Below are 19291 nucleotides of genomic sequence, written 5' to 3'. Positions count from 1 at the left end.
TAGAATTTTCCCATCTGTATTAAGTTTAACTTCAAACATATTCGAGATCTGCTCTGTATCCAACTTCCAGAGAAAATGGCTCTGTCCTTCTACTATCATCTATTATTATTATATTTTCTGCAATGCATTATACCATGTGTAACTAATATTTTAAAATTATAGAGAAGCATCTGCTTCTGTTTTAATGTCTTGATAAAAGTGTTGTAAATATTGTAGCTGTATAAGATTCCTTTTCTTAAAGAATCTGTTTTATTTCACCTGGAAACTATCTTAATGCTTAAATCCTTCACCCAGATGCTGTGTCTAGTAGATGAAGTGCATAGCTTTTAATCAATGTCTTTGTTAAATAGTAATGGAAAATATGCAGTTTTATATTTTCAAGAAGTGGTGTCAAAATTCCAAGATAAACAAAGAGCTAGTGATATAACATTAACTCCTGTAACATACAATAACCTTTTAAAACTAATGCTCACATTCATTTAATTGCTCAAGGCTTGAAAATTATACTTACAATGAAGAAATAAAAGCTATGGCTCATTAGGGCCATGAGAGAGTACTGTCCATGTAGCCATGTGATTTTATTCAGGGGATTCTCTCTTTTGGAGAGCCACTATCCACGTGATTGCCTCTTGATGCCCCTTTCACTCAGTGATAATCACTTTAATCAAGCTTATGGGGGCTACTGGAAGGTCGGCCTTTCTCCATTAAGTCTTACATCCTAGTGGGAGCAGGGAGCTGTTAAGGCTGCAGCAATCAACTCAAGTTGGGCAATATTTAGCTTGTTGCTTTAAAGTTGGGGGTGAGGGGGCACATGTTAATTCACTACGATCTGTCTGGGAGAAATCTTGGCTTCCCAGAATGTTTGAGCTGAATATAGGCCTAGATAAGTGAGCCTAGTGGTTTCATAAAGTTAAATGTGTAAACCACGGAAAAATAACATTCTCCTTGGTGTTAGGATCTGCAGAAGATTGACACAAACTGTCATTTCACTTTATGTGGAAAACTATTGGTGTAACGAAGGTTTTTATGAATTCTCAAGTTTACTTCTGGCTCCATACTGAATTTCACAAGAGATCTCAGATGTACTGTCCTGAACCACACAGAATTTACCCCTTTTTCTTAATTTGTCCACAAAACAGTATTCCTTTTCCAGCTTCTTGCCATACAGCTCTTTCCTTTGTCTCCCAAAGATAAAGGATTTTGATTTTCAAGACTACTTTATTTCTTCTCATGCCTACCTTTATCCTGAAATGGCTTAAATTATTATTTTTGTACAAACAAAACAAAATTAGTTCCCTTATAAAAAGAGTGTACATCAAATATATCTGTTAAATTAATATAAGCCAATAAATACATACATAAATAAAAAGATGTAAATAAATAAAATTCCTAAGCTTTAAATAGTCCTTCTTTTTGGTAATATACTATATTTCCTTTTAAGTTCCCATCTAAATTGCTATAAGAAAAATTTCTCCTTTTCTGATTTCCTACAGTATTTTGGGCTTCAGTTTATTGTTCTCATTCTTCCACATATAATAACTCTGTTTCCTCATTATGATAGTCAGAGATTTTGTTTCAGGCTTTTTGTGACATGGCTACAAATTTTTCACATTATACCCAAGTGTACAAAGACTATGATTTAGCTTCTTGTTTGCTCAATCCCAGTGTCTACAATCTCTCAATGTCCAGATCACACCATTGACCAGGTAAATCTATGCAGCATTAAGGGTGTTTAAAGCCACCCAGGTAATTCGATGCCCAACTTGAGAATTTCTAGGCTAGCTATCTGATCTTACTTATTGACCTCTGACCTTCTGGGAAGTGAAGAAAAACAAACTATATTACAATCCAGTAAACTCATATCTCTTACATTCATCCATTTAATTTTCTCAGTACCAAATCTGTTCCAGGTCCTGTTCTTGGAACTGAAGATATATTCTAGTCTGTATGTGTGGGGTAGGGTTGGGCATGGAGAGGGGTGAAATACATTACATATATAATTGAATATGAAAAACAATGATTAATAAAAACTGCTATCCAGAGAATTTCAAAAGGGTGAGGTCAGAGAAGCACTAGGTAGCTGGCTAAGGATGTGATGTTTAAATTGAGGGCTGAATGACAAGTTCGGTAATTTAGACAGTGTCCATGAGTATCTCAGTCTTTTAGATTTAGTTCCCTTTCCTGAGCATGTCCAAAATGGTATTTGGGTTTGAGAGAGTTGGGATTTACGTGGTCTGATTCGTCTTTTGTCTCTGTTGCTGTGAGGTGATCTATATTCTAGTCTCTGCACCTGGCATCTGCCCTCTAAACTCCAAGTTCCTATTCTCTAGGTCTCTACGAGCTATCTCTTGTGTCTCTGCCTGCCCACTGACTTCTTGAAACTTTGGCATTTAGTGCTGGTTGTGCTCTTCTGCTTTTCCTATAAGCAAAGGTGAGCCAGGAACTTTGCTTTGGGCCCAACCCTTTAGCAAATTTTCTTTGTATTCCCTCTCCTGCTCCCACACTTGGCTGAATGTGGCAGAGCATAGGGTTTCTCCCCAGAAGCTAGTAGGAATTCTAAGATAGGAATTTGCCAATTTTTCTGCTGCCCAGTGGCATTCTTGGGGTCTTGCTTATCTATCAGGACATGGTGCCTGCCTCCCCTGAAGTTCCAGAGTGAGAGAGGGGAAGTTATTATCCTTCTTCGATTTTTTCCACAAAGTCCAAATTTCAAGACTGTTGAGTATCTTAAGAGTTTAAGAAAGTCAGGTGTAATATGGGGGCATTTCTGGGACTTGAAATTGTTCTGAATGACATTGCAACAACAGATATAGGCCATAATATATCCTACCATAACCTACAGAATTGAGTGGGAAAGAGTGTAAAGTTCAATGTAAACTATAATCCACGCTATGGGGCAATGCTCCAAATGTGTTCATCAATTGCAATGAATGTACCACACTAATAAAAGAAGTTGTTAATGTGGAGAAGAGAGGGAGGTGTGGGGAGTGGGGCATATGGGAATCCCTTGTATTTTTTTTGCATTTAATATTTTGTGTAATCTAAGTATCTTAAGAAAAATAAAAAATATATTTAAAAAACAAAAAACAAACAAACAAAAACAAGAGTTTGGGGGCCGAGAAAGAAAGTCAGTTTTGGAGGAACTTCCAGGAAAGATGGCAGAGTAGGGAGCTTTAGAACTCAGTCTTTCCACCAAAACAGCTATTTAACAGGAAGGAACTGTCTGAAACAGTCATTCTGAAACTCCCAGAGGTCAGTAAAACACTATACAGCATCCAGATAAGAGCAGGAGGAAGAGGCTGATAAATTATGGTGATAACCTGTCATTTGCTCTTTTCATGTGGTGGCTTCTGGTCCCCATCTCCCACTCCTGTAGCAGGTTGCCACGGAGTCCTAGCAGAAGAAAGGAAATAATAAGTATTAGAGCAGAGAAAAGTGAAACAGAAAGAAAGAAAGAAAAACAATTAGAGAGAATCAACAAAAGCAAAAGTTGGTTCTTTGAAAAGATCAAAAAATCAATAAACTTTTACCTAGACTGACAAAGAAAAAAAGAGAGAAGATTCAAATAATGAAAATCATAAATGGAAAAGGAGGCATTTCTACTGACCCTGTTGAAATAAAAAGAACTATAAGTAGATCCTATAAAACACTGTATGCCAATAAATGAGATAACCTAGATGAAATGGACAAATTCCTAGAAACACACACTACCTATGTTGACTCAAGCAGAAATAGAATATCTCAAAAAAACAAAAACAAAAACAAAAACAAAAAAACACTCACAAAAAACGAAAACAAACCAATTCCTAGTAAAGAGATTGAATCAGTAATTTAAAAAACCTCCTAACAAAGAAAAGCCCAGGACCAGACAGCTTCATAGGGGAATTCTACAAAACATTCCAAGAAGACTTAACTCTAATTCTGATCAAACTCTTCCAAAAAATTAAAAAGGCTGGAACTCTCCCTAACTCATTCTATGAGATCAGCATCATCCTCATACCAAAGCCAAATAAAGATACCACAAGAAAAGAAAACTACAGACCATTATTTCTTACGAATATAGATGCAAAAATAGTTAACAAAACACTAGCAAACCTAATCCAAAACATATTAAGATATTAAGCACCATGATCAAGTGGGATTTATCCCTTGATATTCAAGTTTGGTTCAACATAAGAAGGCAATTCATGACATTAACAGAAAAAAAATGCATGGTCATTTCAATTGATGCAGAAAAAGCATTTGAAAAAATACAGCACCTTTTTCAATAAAAAGTACTTAGAACACTACAAATAGAAGGAAACTTCATCGACATGATAAAGGGCATATATGAGAAGCTCACAGCTAACATCTTACTTTATGGTGCAAGACTGAAAGCTTTCTCTTTCTCAGTAACAAGACATGGATACCCACTGTCAGTTCTATTATGTAACACTGTACTGTAAGTTCTTACCAGAGCAAATAGGATAGAAAAATAATAAGTATCCACATTGGAAAGGAAGAAGTATAACTTTCCCTATTTGCAGGTGATATGGTCATATATGGAAAAACCTACAACAAAGCTCCTAGAGGTAATAAATGAATTCAGGAAAGTGGTGGGATATAAGACCAACATCCAAAACTCAACAGTGTTTCTATAAACAAGCAATGAAAAACTGGAAGAAAAAATCAAGAAAAAAATTCCACTCACAATAGCAACTAAAAGAATCAAATATCTAGGAATAAATCTAACCAGGAAATACAGGATTTGTACAGAGAAAACTAGAAAATAAATTCTAAAAGAAATCAAAGAAGACCTAAAGAAATGGAAGGATATTCTGTGTTCATGGATTAGAAGACTAAATATCATTAAGATGTCAATAATACCCAAAATAATTTATAGATTCAATGCAATCCCAATAAAAATTCCAACAACCTTCTTTGCAGAAATGAAAAATTAATCACTAAATTTATATGGAAGAAAAGGGTCCCAAATAGCTAAAGCCTTCTTGAATAAGAAGAATGAAGTTGGAGGACTCACCTTTCCATATCTTAAAACATATTACAAAGCCACAGTAATCAAAACAGCCTGGTATTGGCACAAGGCCAGACATATAGACCAAAAGAATAGAATTAAGAGCTCAGAAATTAATGCTCACATTTATGTCCAACTTTTTTTTTGACAAGGTGGCAAAGACCACTCAATTGGGAAAGAACTGTCTCTTTAACAAATGGTGCTGGGAAAACTGGATCAACTTAAAATTGATCAGCCACCTAAATATAAGAGCTAAAGCTATCAAACTCCTAGAAGGAAACATAGAGAAGTATCTTTAGGACCTTGTGTTAGGCATTGGTTTCTTAGACTTTACACCCAAAGCACAAGAAGCAAAAGAAAACAAAGATAAATGGTCCCTCATCAAATTTAAAACAACAACAACAAAACGAAACAATTTTTGTTCCTCAAAGGATTTTATCATGAAAGTAAAAAGACAACCTACACAATGGGAAAATATTTCGGAATCACATATCCAATAAAGAATTAATATCCAGTATAGGCGGCGGACTTGGCCCAGTCGTTAGGGCGTCCGTCTACCACATGGGAGGTCCGCGGTTCAAACCCCGGGCCTCCTTGACCCATGTGGAGCTGGCCCATGTGCAGTGCTGATGCGTGCAAGGAGTATCCTGCCACGCAGGGGTGTCCTGCCATGCAGGAATGTCCCCCACGTAGGGGAGCCCCATGTGCAAGGAGTGTGCCCCATAAGGAGAGCTGCCAAGTGCGAAAGAAAGTGCAGCCTGCCCGGGAATGGCACCGCACACACGGAGAACTGACACAACAAGATGACAAAACAAAAAGAAACACAGATTCCCATGCTGCTGACAACAACAGAAGTGGACAAAGAAGACGCAGCAAATAGACACAGAGAACAGACAACTGGGGTGGGTGGGGGGAGGGGAGAGAAATATATAAATAAATAAATCTTAAAAAAAAATATCCAGTATATATAAAGATATCCTTCAACTCACAACAAAAAGACAAACAACCAAATTAAAAAGTGGGCAAAAGACTTGAACATACATCTCTCCAAAGAAGATATACAAATGACCAGAAGGCACACGAGAAGATGTTCAACATCACTAGCTATTAGGAAAATGCACACCAAAACCACAATGAGGTAACATTTCATACTCATTACAATGGCTGCTGTTTAAAACATGGAAAATAACAAGTGCTGGAGAGGATGCCAAGAAATGGGAACACTCAGTCACTGCTGGTGGCAATGTAAAATGGTACAGCTACTGTGGAAGATAGTTTGGCAATTCCTCAGAAAGCTGAGTTTAGAACTAACATAAGAGCAGACAATTCCACTAAACGGTATATTGCCAAAAGAATTGAAATCAGACCAGTACTGAATATGTATCTGAGTATGATTAGAAGGGGGAATGTTAGACTGTATATCTGCCAATAGAATATAAAAATTTTTTAAAGAATCATTGGACCTACCCTACACAAATGGTGAACCCCAATTAAACCATGGACTTTAACTAATAGTACAATTATGTAATTGTGCTATCATCAGTTGTAACAAATATTCTACACCAATTCAAGGTGTTGGTGGTGGTGTGGTGTGTGGGAATACTGTATTTTATGCATGCTTATTCTGTAATACCTCTGACTTCTGTAATAAAGAAAAAAAGGTCAGCTTTGCAACTCAAAGCAGATGAGGTAGAAGGTCACAAGGAGTAGGTTAGAAAATGGAAATAAAAATATATTACTATATTAGTTTAATATTTGTAATATGTTGTTCTTGGTGTACCTTTTTGCCTACTTCTCATACTACTTAGCATGGTGTTCAGTAGCTAAAACTGGTTCTATATTATTTTTTACTTAATTGATTGAAGACTTCAGTTCTTTTCATTGACTAAAACAAGGAAATGAGAGGGATTGTAAGGGACATACTATGCATTCGTTATCTATCTGGTTCACTGGCACATTTAATAAATGGACTCTAATAAATGTTTATTGTTGGGTGACTCTACATATAATCTTACACCTATCTTTTCCATTTATGGACTGTTTCTCATTTCACATGGACTGTTAACCCTTCTGTCCATGTGTTGTACCTAAGTTCTGGTGGAATTCTACTCTCTGGCTCTTCACTCCTTGTTCCCGAACAGCAGAATGGAATTGAAGAAAAGTACCAAACTCTGCTGGGTAATTTCTCATTAATTCTTGACCAAGATGGTCCTGGACCCTGCCTGCAGCAGTACTTTATTTTGTTTATTCACTCGCTTGTGTGAAATGACTATTTCACACTTTCTCTCCTTTCCTCAGATCTTGAACACTTCCTTCACTCTTGTCTTCTTGGCTGATGAGTCTGCTTCTTATTTCATTGAGAAAACAGAAGCAAGCTAAGAGAACTTCCTCATTGCTGTATTACCCAATCAACCAACCTATATGCATCACTACCCATAAACTTATAAAGTTGTCCTTAGTTACAAGAACATTCTGTGCTTGTACCTAAGATCAGCTCTTCCACTGTGCACTCTTGTGTTCCAGTGGTTAGTGTTGTGCTTGATACATAATAGGATTGTAATAAGTGCTTATGAATGAATGAATACCACCCTTTCTTCAGTTGACAGAGATTCAAAGTCTGCCCAATAAATAAAAGGCATAGGCCTTAAGAATGTGGCTTCTGGGACCAGGATTTCACTGTGCAGGAGTTTTAGTGCTGCTTCTCCAGGTTTATGTTGGATATGGCTGCCACATAACTGAATTCTCTTTAAATTTTTTATTTTTATTTTTCATGTTAAAATAGTTTTTATTTTTTAATTGTATTTTTGAAGGTACATAGCTCACAAAAAATGTTACATTAAAAAATATAAGAGGGAAACGGACTTGGCCCAGTGGTTAGGGCGTCCGTCTACCACATGGGAGGTCAGCAGTTCAAACCCTGGGCCTCCTTGACCAGTGTGGAACTGGCCCATGCGCAGTGCTGATGCGCGCAAGGAGTGCCCTGCCACGCAGGGGTGTCCCCCGCGTAGGGGAGCCTCACGCGCAAGGAGTGCGCCCCGTAAGGAGAGCCGCCCAGCGCGAAAGAAAGAGCAGCCTGCCCAGGAATGGCGCCGCCCACACTTCCTGTGCTGCTGACGACAACAGAAGCGGACAAAGAAACAAGACGCAGCAAATGGACACCGAGAACAACAGACAACCGGGGGAGGGAGGGGAATTAAATAAATAAATAAATCTTTAAAAAAAATAAAAATTAAAAAAAATAAAAAATATAAGAGATTCCCATATACCCCATGCCTTACCTCACTCCACTTCTCCCACATAAATAACTTCTTTTCTCATTGTGACTCTTTCACTGTATATGGTGAATACGTTTTGGAGCACTGCCGCCCTGCATGGGTAATAGTTTACATTGTAGTTTACACACTCTCCCCCAGGACATTCAGTGGGTTATTGCAGGATATATAACGTCCAGCATCTGTCCCTGCGATATTTCCAAGGGCTCCTGTAGAGGATGAGGCAGAACAGGAAAGATGACAGGACGTCATCTGCTGTCAAGACATTTGAATTCTAATGAAGTGAGACATTCTTTTAACTCAAAATTTAGTTAACAGATTTTGAGATATTTTTTGTCTTTCTGTAAGTTTGTCAATTAATTAAAAGTATCACATTAAACTAGAGGTTCTTAAATTTTTTTGTTTCATGGACCCCTTTGCCAGTCAGGTGAAACCACAGACCCCTCGCTAAGTCCACACTATACTGTGTTTTATTTAATCAATATATCACATCTGCACCAACACTTCCCCACAAGACAGTGTGTTTTTTAAAAATTTCAATTCAAGCTCACTAGCCCCTGGTTAAGAACCCCTGCTTTAAACAATTATAGATGCATATTTTCCCTCACTATTTGTCTGATTGCCTTTTCTTATAACTTATTTATTTGGTTTGATGATATTGTTTTTTCTTTACAATGTCTTTATTTTTCTTGTACCTGAATCCCAACCACTGCAGTTGCTTTCCCACTATACTTTACCCCATGATGTGTAATTAAGCTGCCCATTTTCCTGTAATTAAAAATATTAAAGAATTGATTGTAATCATCGCTCTCTGAGGAAAAGCAGCAGGAATAAAATTACAGATGATAGTTTTTTAAGAAAAAAATCAAACATGTTTAATATATGTTTCTTTCAAGCTGATTTCAGGATTTATAGAACAATAGGCCATATTACCCGTTTTAGGAATTTAAGTAGAACTATAAACTATCTTGTTTAGATGGATAGTTACTCTCATAAATACTTCTAAAAAAGAGGGCTCTCTTATGCTTTTTCTTTTGTTTCAAGTTTTATAAATTTACATCTTTATAAAATTCTTTCTTATTATCTTACCTGATCAGTTTTTGCAGAAATTTAAGCTAACATGTTAATAAAATATAAGCTTAATTTCAATTATTCCATCCATCTGACTTCATTTCTTTAGCCTAAATGATTTCATTTCTCTAAAATTTTTCTTTTAGAGTGTTTTTATTTAAACTTTCTCCTTCTCAACAATTTTTTTGTATAGACCTTAAAAAGCAAAATATTGTGTAATATACACTATAAAACACAATTTTTATTTACAGCAAGTAAATTACCCCTTACCCATTTTTTAATGTAAAATTAAAAATTTATTTATTAATAATCTAATACACTGTCCTAGGGAGGTAATGTAATGAGCAGGACTTATTAAAGGGCTTAGAATTGTGTAAAATATGCAAATTTAAAGATATGAGTGTAATCAAGAGAATGTACTTTGGAGTCAACCTGCTGCTAAATTGTGAAGGACTGATTCTCTTCTTGAACTTAGTTTTTGTTGAGGATATTCTATGTACATGAAAAATTACAGGTAATCAGTTTTTTTTCCCTGAGCTTTGTGTTATAGTGTATTAGAGGTGTTCATGGGAAGAAAAGATTAGAGTGGGTTTGAGTATTTGGGAAAATAATCATGCCACAAGTGGGGAGTTTGGGCCTAAAAGAAGGAGTAAGATTTGCTTGGGGAGAGGAGAGAGAGAGATCATAGAGATGGAAATTCCTGAATGGAGAAAAGAGGCCTTGAGATAAATCACATGAAGATTTAGGGAATTTTTGCTAGTATCTTCTCAGAAAGCCAGGGTTATTCTTAGAAAAAGAAATATTTATGGTTCCTCTAAAAACTATGCCATTTCATTATTACAAGGAAAAAATAAGGGTCTCTCAGAGCAAAAGAATTGACTAATGCTTTATGTTTACTTCGTTTATGGCTATTCACATCTATCTATCCTAACCCAGTTTTAAATAGGTATTTTAAATGTGTAGTCATCTGTATATAATAGTAATTATTAAAAAATAATAACAGTTATCATTCTTCAAGTACTTACTATATGCCAGGAACTCTTCTAGGTACTTGGCAATTATGAACTCACTCAATCCCTTATAAATTCATGGCATAAGTACTTCTATAATCTCTACTTTACATATGAGACAAGTGAGGCATAGACAGGAAATGAGAGGTTGGTGTACACTATAGATTTATCACTAGACTTGAGATCTGGCACAGGTCATCTAGTTCCAGAGGTTTAGCTCTACTTATTCAGAGTCTTGCCCCAGAATTAGTCATTTAGACATTTATATTGAACATCTGCTAAGTGCTGGATACAAGACATGGTTCTGCCCTTAAAGAGTTGAAAACCTGTTGCTGAATTATAAGGACTGATTCACAAGCTTTAGTTGTTGAAAAAGAAATGAGTCAAAGAGATCTGTACTGAGGGTCAAAGAGGGGTTGGATGAATCAGGTGGGATAGAAGAGAGCATTTTAGGTAGGGTACCAATGGGAGTGAATATACTGGTGATAACAAGCACAGGTTTTTCTATGCAATGGTACAAATACCATACTCTATGAGAAAAGGAAATAAGTGAGCAAAGAGAGTGGAATAAATTTGGATAGGGTCCATGTGTCCAAACGGCTAAGGACTTTAGAGACAGGTAATAGTGGTTTAGATCATATGTTCTAGGGAACTTGGAATGGTTTCTGAGCAGGGACAAGATGCACCACATATAAGAAAGATGATAACAAATCTATTTGGTAAGTCTGAATATAATACTTAGTCTTGAGAGTGGCAGGATTGATTCAATAGAGACAGAGGAAAATTTTACCTGGCAGGATTTTGTTTTTTACTAGAAGGAACTATTGCTAAGATTTTGAGCTTGAGTGACTTCGAAGAGCAAGATGAAGAAGTTGGAAAGGGGAAATCATCTGCATGAGACTATGTGAATTTTGCTTTAAGTCACATAAATTGAAGTGACAGAAAGACATAATAGGGGAAATGTGCAGTGAACTGTTAGAAATACAGGATTGCAGGTATGTATGACATTTATCAGAGATAGCAGTCAAACTAACATGTAATGATATTTTTAACACGTAGCAGGTACTCTGCTAATATTTTACATGCTTTGTTTCAGTTTCATTCCTTTACAACCATCTCATGAGCTAGGTATCATTGTTTTCTCCTTTGGAAAATGAAGTGAGGATTATAGAGTGATCTAATTTGTTTGTGGTTAATCACACAGCTAGAAAGCAACAGGGACAGGAAAATACGAGGGGCAGTCTGACTCCAATAAGGAAGTCATGGCAATGACTACATTTTATTAGGAAGGGTGTTAAATAAGGAGTGTCCGGGAATATTGCCATAGGGATAGGAAAGATTGCAGCATCCTGCATCTGAAAAAGAAACTGGTTTTGTGGCATGAGATAAAGTGAGTTTAGAATTAAACCCAGGGATGATTCTGGCACTATTTATGTAGGATATTCAATTGCTGCTAGGGATTGAATCATGTGCCCTCCAAAAGGCATTTCAGGGTGCAACTCCTCATCTTGTGAGTTTGAATCCATATTTCAATGGGATTTTTGAAGATGTTACTAGTTAAAGTGTGTCCCAAATAAATGAGGGTGGGCCTTAATCCAATATAACTGACATCCTTATATACAAAAGATATGGACATAGAGGAAGTCATGGGAAGCAGCCAGAAGCTGGAAATCAATGAATCTTGGAAGAGAAAAAATATCACAATGTGCATTGGCATGTGTAGCAGTTTGATATTATTGATGAATTCCAAAAAGAAATACTGGATTATGTTTGTAAACTATTTTTTCCTCTGGGCATATTAGAGTGTATTGGATTCAGAGGTTTTACTTTTACTTGATTAAATAAAGTTTAAGCCTTTGATTGGGCCATGTCAATAGGACATTCAGTCTCTGCCCCCTTGGTGGGGGGGGGACTCACAGAGAAATTGCACTGCAGAGAAGGGAGATTGGTGTCTTGAGCTGGAGCCCTGGGAAGTAAGCACACAGAGGAGCTTGGTTGTAAAGAAAGAGAAGCAAACCCTGGGTAGAGAGGAACCCTGAGCCTCGAGAGAAGCAAGAGTGGAAGACATCAACAACCATCATGCTCCAACATGTGGCAAAATACTTTGGTGAGGGGAGTAACTTATGCCTTATGACCTGGTAACTGTAAGCTCCTACCCCAAATAAATACCCTTTATAAAAACCACCTGATTTCCGGTATTTTGCATCAACACCTCTTTGGCTGATTAATACAGCATGTGATGGAAAAGCCAAAGAAACCCAAAGAGTGCTTGCTGATCAGCCAGAGGATACTGACCCAGGAAGGAAGCAAGCCTTCTAGTCTTATAAAACTGAAGCCAATAAATACCTGTTGTTTAAGTCAATCCATTGTATAGTATTTATTTTAACAGTTGCAAAATGAAACACAAGCGTCAAGCAATTCTATTATCTGAGTATAACAGGTATTAGAAGTTAATATTTGTAGTACATGATTTAGAAAGCATCCAATTATATAGTTTTTGTTTACTGATGTATATTAACTTATAGCTGCCATATTCCGTCACTTCTAAAATATCATTGATTTTTTATGGCTTGTTTTAAGAAAAACATGATGAAAAGCAAATCATTATACTAAATGCACAGTTAAAGAAAAAATAATCCACAACAGGACACATTTCTCTATATACATTTCTGCCATTTTTTCCTTCAGTGTCACTGTTTTAGTTACCTTGGCTTTTCAAGGTAGTGGGTTAGCTTAGACAACAGGAATTTATCAGCTCATGGTTTTGATGCTGAGAAAAAGTCCAAATCAAAGCATCCTAAAAGTAATGCTTTCTTCCCTGGTGATCCTTGGTCCTGGGGTCCTCTATCACATGGCAATGCACATGGTGACCTCTCCTCACCTCTCCATTCTTCTTCTTGGTTCTGGTCTCCTTCAGCTTCTTGTCTTTTCTTTCTCTGTCTGAATTTCATTACATTTATAAAGGACTTCAGCAATAAGATTAAGATCCATTCTGATTAGAGTGGGCTGCACCTTAACTGAAGTAAAGCTTATCAAGAAGTCCTACTTACATTGGGTTCACAATGGCAGGAACGTATTAAGATTAAGAACAAGTTTGTCTGGGATACATAGCTCCAAACCACCATGGTTTGCCCTCTGAGTCCCATAAAGACATATTTTTTCTATATGCAAAACACTTTCATTCCACCACAACATCCCAAAAGCCTTGCATTATTTTAGTAATAATGCTAAGTACCAAGTCACATCAAAATCATTTAGGGGTGTAGTCTGTCTTGGGGTACAATTCCCCTCTGTCTGCGGACCTCTGAAACCTAGAAAACAAAATACCTGCTCCCAATATACAATGGAGGGACAGGAATAGTATAGACATTCCCATCTCAATATTGAGAAATTAGCAGGATAACAATGGTCACAGGTCACAAACAATTCCTAAATTCAGCATGACAAGCCCCATTAGATTCCAAGATCTTAGAGTAATCTACGGATTGATGTTTTGTCCATCAGGCTTGATGAGCGGCAGTCCCATCCTTTCCATAGTTCTATAAAATCAAGATAATCCATTCTAATTAGACTATGAAGATATCATATAAAATTTGAATTTTGAAGTTTCCATGTTATAAAGTTTTCTTTCAATTTGACTTCTCATGTACAGGAAAAGTTTCTTGAAGATTAATATCTAACAATTAATATATTGTTTATTGAAGTATATTGTTTCTTGAAGATTAATATCTAACAATTAGTTGCTTTATTCTAGGTCTGGTTTTTTAAATTTCTCAGAATATAGATATAGTAAATTATTTTCAGGATTGCTTAGGTTTATTTCAAGTGATGTAGTTGCTGTCATATTTCCTACCAATATAATACTTTAAATGAACATGTTTTGGTTAGTTTATATATCTGGTTAGATGTATAAATGCAGGGCATTTGCTGATCTGTTTGTAATAAATCTATTATTGTGATATGTGGACCTATTTATAATAGAAAAATATACTATGTTAAACCTGTCAACTTCTGCTTTCTAATGACTGGTGGCATAAGTCATATCATTTGGGTCATATCTATCACTATATTTTTCCTTTATTTATTTATTCCTGAAAATAGTCATAGGAGGTAAGAGGAAGAGCAGAGTGCATTGATATGACTTTGGACATGTGAGAGATAATGCTTTACTAAGACAGGGGATAAGGACAGCTGAATTATTCTGTATAAGAAGATGGAATAGGAACATTTTTTTTTGCTTCTGAAAATTTTGGGGAAAAGAAAAGCATGTAGAGGAAAGGGAGAGAGTAGAGAAGAAGGCTAAGCCACAGTATAGAGTGCTTGAAGGGTTCTTAGGAATGAAGACCTAGTATTGAATTTTAAGGTTTTTTTGTCCATAAAAGATATTACCTTTCCTTCTCCAAAAACTTCCATTGAAGTTTACATCTCCAAAGGACTTTCATATATGTGTGTATATCAAGGAGCAGGGCTGAAGGTGGATGTTGGAGGTTTAATTGTGGACCTCAGAAAACCATATACTTAATCCATTCCAGTGTGTGTGAACCCATTGTAAACAGGAGGTTTTGATGAGATTGTTTTTTTTTTTAACAAATCAATTTTATTGGTATATATTAATAAAGTATAAATCCATCCACAGTGTACAATCAATGGTATTTGGTATAATCACATATTGTACATTCATCACTTCAATCATACTTAGAGCACTTTCATTATTCCAGTAATAATAATAATAACAATAAACAAACACATAAACAAAACTCATCAACTCTCAATCTGTCTATGCTTCCCCTGCCATACATACCTGCTATTCTTTTTCCTTCTTGGTAGTGTATTTGATTTTATGTTTTGCAAAAACAGTCTTATTATGCAATCTCACACATATTCATGTTTTACATGAGGTTTCACTGTCATATAGAATATTGTGTTACAGTTCTTAGCTTTCCTTCTAGTAATATACATGACTTAGACTTTCCCTTTCAACCAGTCATACTCATACAATAGCATTGCTAGTTACAAACACCATTAAATGCTTTCACCATTTATATTCATTTCCAAAGATTTATAAACAACCTTTTTACCAATTCTGCACAGATTAAACCTCAGCTTTCCATTCTCTACTCTCCTTCTATTTTTTGCTGACCTATATTTTAATCATTAACTCCATGAATTTATACAATATATTTAGTTCATAATAGCACAATCTTAAAGTATTTGTCCTTTTGTATCTGGCTTGCTTCACTCAACATAATGTCCTCCAGGTTCATCTATGTTGCCATATGCTTCACAACTTCATTTCTTCTTACCATTGCACAATATTCCATTGTGTGTATACACCATTATTTGTTTATCCATTCATCAGTTGATGGACACTTGGGTTGTTTCCAACTTTTGGCTATGAACATCAGTGTGCAGATGTCTGTTCATATCTCTGCTCTCAGTTCTTCTGAATATATACCTAGTAATGGCATTGCCGGGTTACATGGCAAGTCTATATTCAACTGTCTTACGAACTGTCAAACTATCCTTCACAGTGGCTGTACCATTCTACATTCCCATCAACAGTGAATAAGTGTTCCTATCTCTCCACATTCTCTCTCACATTTACAATTTTCTGACTTTTTAATAGCGGCCAGCCTAATAGGTGTGAAATATTGCATTGTAGCTTTGATTTGCATTTCCCTGATCACTAGTGATGTTGTAAATCTTTTCACGTGCTTCTCCATTTGTATTTCTTCTTTGGACAATTGTCTTTTCCCCATTTTAAATCAGACAGTTTCTTTTTATTGTTGAGTTGTAAGATCTCTTTGTTTATCATGGATATTAAACGCTTATTGGATATGTGATTGCCAAATATGTTTTCCCATTGAATCGGCTGCCTTTTCACCCTTTTGACAAAGTACTTTGAGGTGCAAAAGTGTTGAATTTTGAGGAGGCTCCATTTATCTATTTTTTCTTTTGTTGCTCGTGCTTTAAGTGTAAGATTTAAGAAATTTTTAGTTAAGGTGTGGCCAACTGAATCAGGATAAGTCTTAGTCCTATTACTGGAGGCCTCTTATAAAAGGTCTCAGATAGAAGCCATGGGCAGCAACCAGCAGCCAGAACCAACAGAACCCAGAAGAGAAAGGAGAAGATGCCATCTTGTGCATTGCCATGTGATGGAAAAGCCAAGGAACTGAAGATTACCAGCAGCCAGCCCCAGAATGCTGCAGTCTTCAGGCAGAAAGTACCACCTTTTTGATGCCTTAGTTTTGCCTTCTTCAAAACCATGAGTCAATAAATTCCCATTGCTTAAGTCAACCCATTTTATGGCTTTTGTTTTAGCAGCCAGGAAAAGAAAACTGTGGAATTAGAGTAATTATTTGAATTTAGCATTAATTCCTTCATTCATTTTTATTAGTTAGTGAGACTTTTTATGCCGTAAGTTTTGAAATAATCACTAATTTTATAGTATAGGAAAATAGTAAGTTGTCATCTTAGATCATTTATGAGTGACACAATGTCATTTTAAGGTATCAGAGTAATACACAGCATTGATGCTATAGTAGATGTATATGCACAGTTTCATGTATCTGATCATCAGTGCCCCTCATGACGGTGTGTGGTATGTCAGAACCCAGAGTGGCATTAACAGCTTTGAGTGAACAGTATTACAATGATGGGAAGTCTGATCTATTGGCAATTCAGGGACTGAGTTTATGGTACTGAGGAGTTATAAGGTGATTTATAGTGTGCACTATTATTATCCTGTGTCACAGAATATAGAGTTCAGGTAACCATATGCTTATAATGGCTATGCAAACACTTGACACTCCATCAAGTATTTAAAAAGAAAAGAGGATTTCAAATGATAATGGTGTTAGTGATAATATTAGGTTGCACAAATTGTTTTTATTTTTATTTTTAGTGTACTAATCAAGAATAGTAAAATACCTTGAAACTGGCACTTAGTTGTAGTATGGTCAAAATGTGTCCTTCAGGGCGTCTGCCTACCACATGGGAAGTCTGCGGTTCAATCCCGGGCCTCCTTGACCTGTGTGGAGCTGGCCTGTGTGCAGTGCTGATGCGCTCAAGGAGTGCCCTGCCACGCAGGGGTGTCCCTGCACAGGGGAGTCCCACGTGCAAGGAGTGCACCCCGTAAGGAGAGCTGCTTAGCGCGAAAGAAAGTGCAGCGTGCCCAGGAATGGCACCGCACACACAGAGAGCTAACACAACAAGACGACACAACAAAAAAAGAAACACAGATTCCCGTGCTGCTGACAACAAAAGAAGTGGACAAAAGAAGATGCAGCAAATAGACAAAGAGAACAGACAACTGGGGTGGGAGGGAGGGGAGAGAAATAAATAAATAAATCTTAAAAAAAAATAATTTATTTAATTAAAAAAAAATGTGTCCTTCATTTAATGTGGTACAAACTTCACCTTAGTTGCTACAGCATAGTGGCGTTGTAATGGGATTACACTTTCTTTTACAGAATCCCTGGATTTCTACTCCATTTCATAATGCAAATGTCATGATATTACAGTTAAAGACTATGTTATTGACCTAATTTCTCTGATGGTTTAAATTCATTCATGTTTTCCATCTGCAGGATTTTATGTTTGCAATTGTAAGTACATGCAGTGTGCCCTATATTCCAGTTCTTGTCACATTTGCTCTATGACATCCCATTAGATGACCCTGTGGACTGTTTGAATAATGTATTAGTTATATGGATGCTTCGATGTACATGTAAGCATACATATTTAAAATTGAATAAACAAAAATTCCAGCTTTAATTTACATTATACTGAATGAGTTCATAGATTAGTTTTCTACCATTAAATACATCATGGTCATATCATGGCTTAAGATAGTTAAAAATATTTTTAATACTTTTGTGAGAGGGGAAAATAGGTAGAAATACTTTAGAATAAAATGCCCTAGCTTACCATAACATTTAGTATCCATACATTCGTACAGAGGATTCAAAATATCTACAGTATAAATTATTGGATAATTTATTTCCACTTATTGCTAATCAAATTCCAATGTATATCATGTTAAGTTTAATTTATTATCTCTAAATCTAAAGATTTTTCCTTTCCATTAAAGAAACTGTAGAACTTGTATTGATAGATGTCATTATTTAATCTATTTATTGCTATGACAAAGTTTGAAAAGCGATGGTGAGGAAGAATGATAAACTATTAAGAGATGCATGTTTACATTGTGATGCAGTAAAATGAACACTAGCATTAAATCAATAGGAACTTCAAAAAATAACACTACATTTGAAACTCAATATGTGCACCTGTGCATCATAATGAGGGCTTTCCCTGGAAAGATCTGTGAGGAGACTGATATTTGGTGCCCTAATCTCTGGAGAATGACTTTTATGCCCAGCTGTCCCAATTCCAGTGGTACACTGCTGTTTCAAATATGTTAGCTGACAAAAGGCAAAATTGAACAAGACAGGTATTCTTATGTAACTATGTATTATTTATTTACATGTTAAATAAATATTACAAAATGAAGGAGAGCCATACTTTATATGATTGTTGGTTTTTTCACTGATTTTGTATTTTCAAATATTTTCTGCCTGTGGCAGACCCCCAAAAATCAAGACCTGTGGGGGGCAAACACAATCCTTTTTCCAGCCTCTTCATATTCTTCCCCTGGAAATTAAGAACTCTGATTTCTAACTTGCCCCGTCTTCCTTGGAATCAAAAGTCCTTATGAGATATTCAACCTTATGACATGTAAGAAGAGGTCTTCTAGGAAAGATTTTATTGGTTGTGCCTCTTCCCTGTTCCTAATTTCCGTGCTGGTATGGTACAGTGCATTGGGAACAATTTTGTGAACCCTGGGTGGTAAGCTTGAGGGAAAGGCCAAGACCTGGGAATCCAACCCAAACCACCTCTCTCTAACAGCATAGTCCAAAATG

Source organism: Dasypus novemcinctus, chromosome 4, assembly GCF_030445035.2.
Source record: "Dasypus novemcinctus isolate mDasNov1 chromosome 4, mDasNov1.1.hap2, whole genome shotgun sequence".
NCBI classification, from domain to species: domain Eukaryota; kingdom Metazoa; phylum Chordata; class Mammalia; order Cingulata; family Dasypodidae; genus Dasypus; species Dasypus novemcinctus.
The sequence above is the reverse complement of the archived record's forward strand: the minus strand, read 5'-3'. Positions refer to the sequence as shown.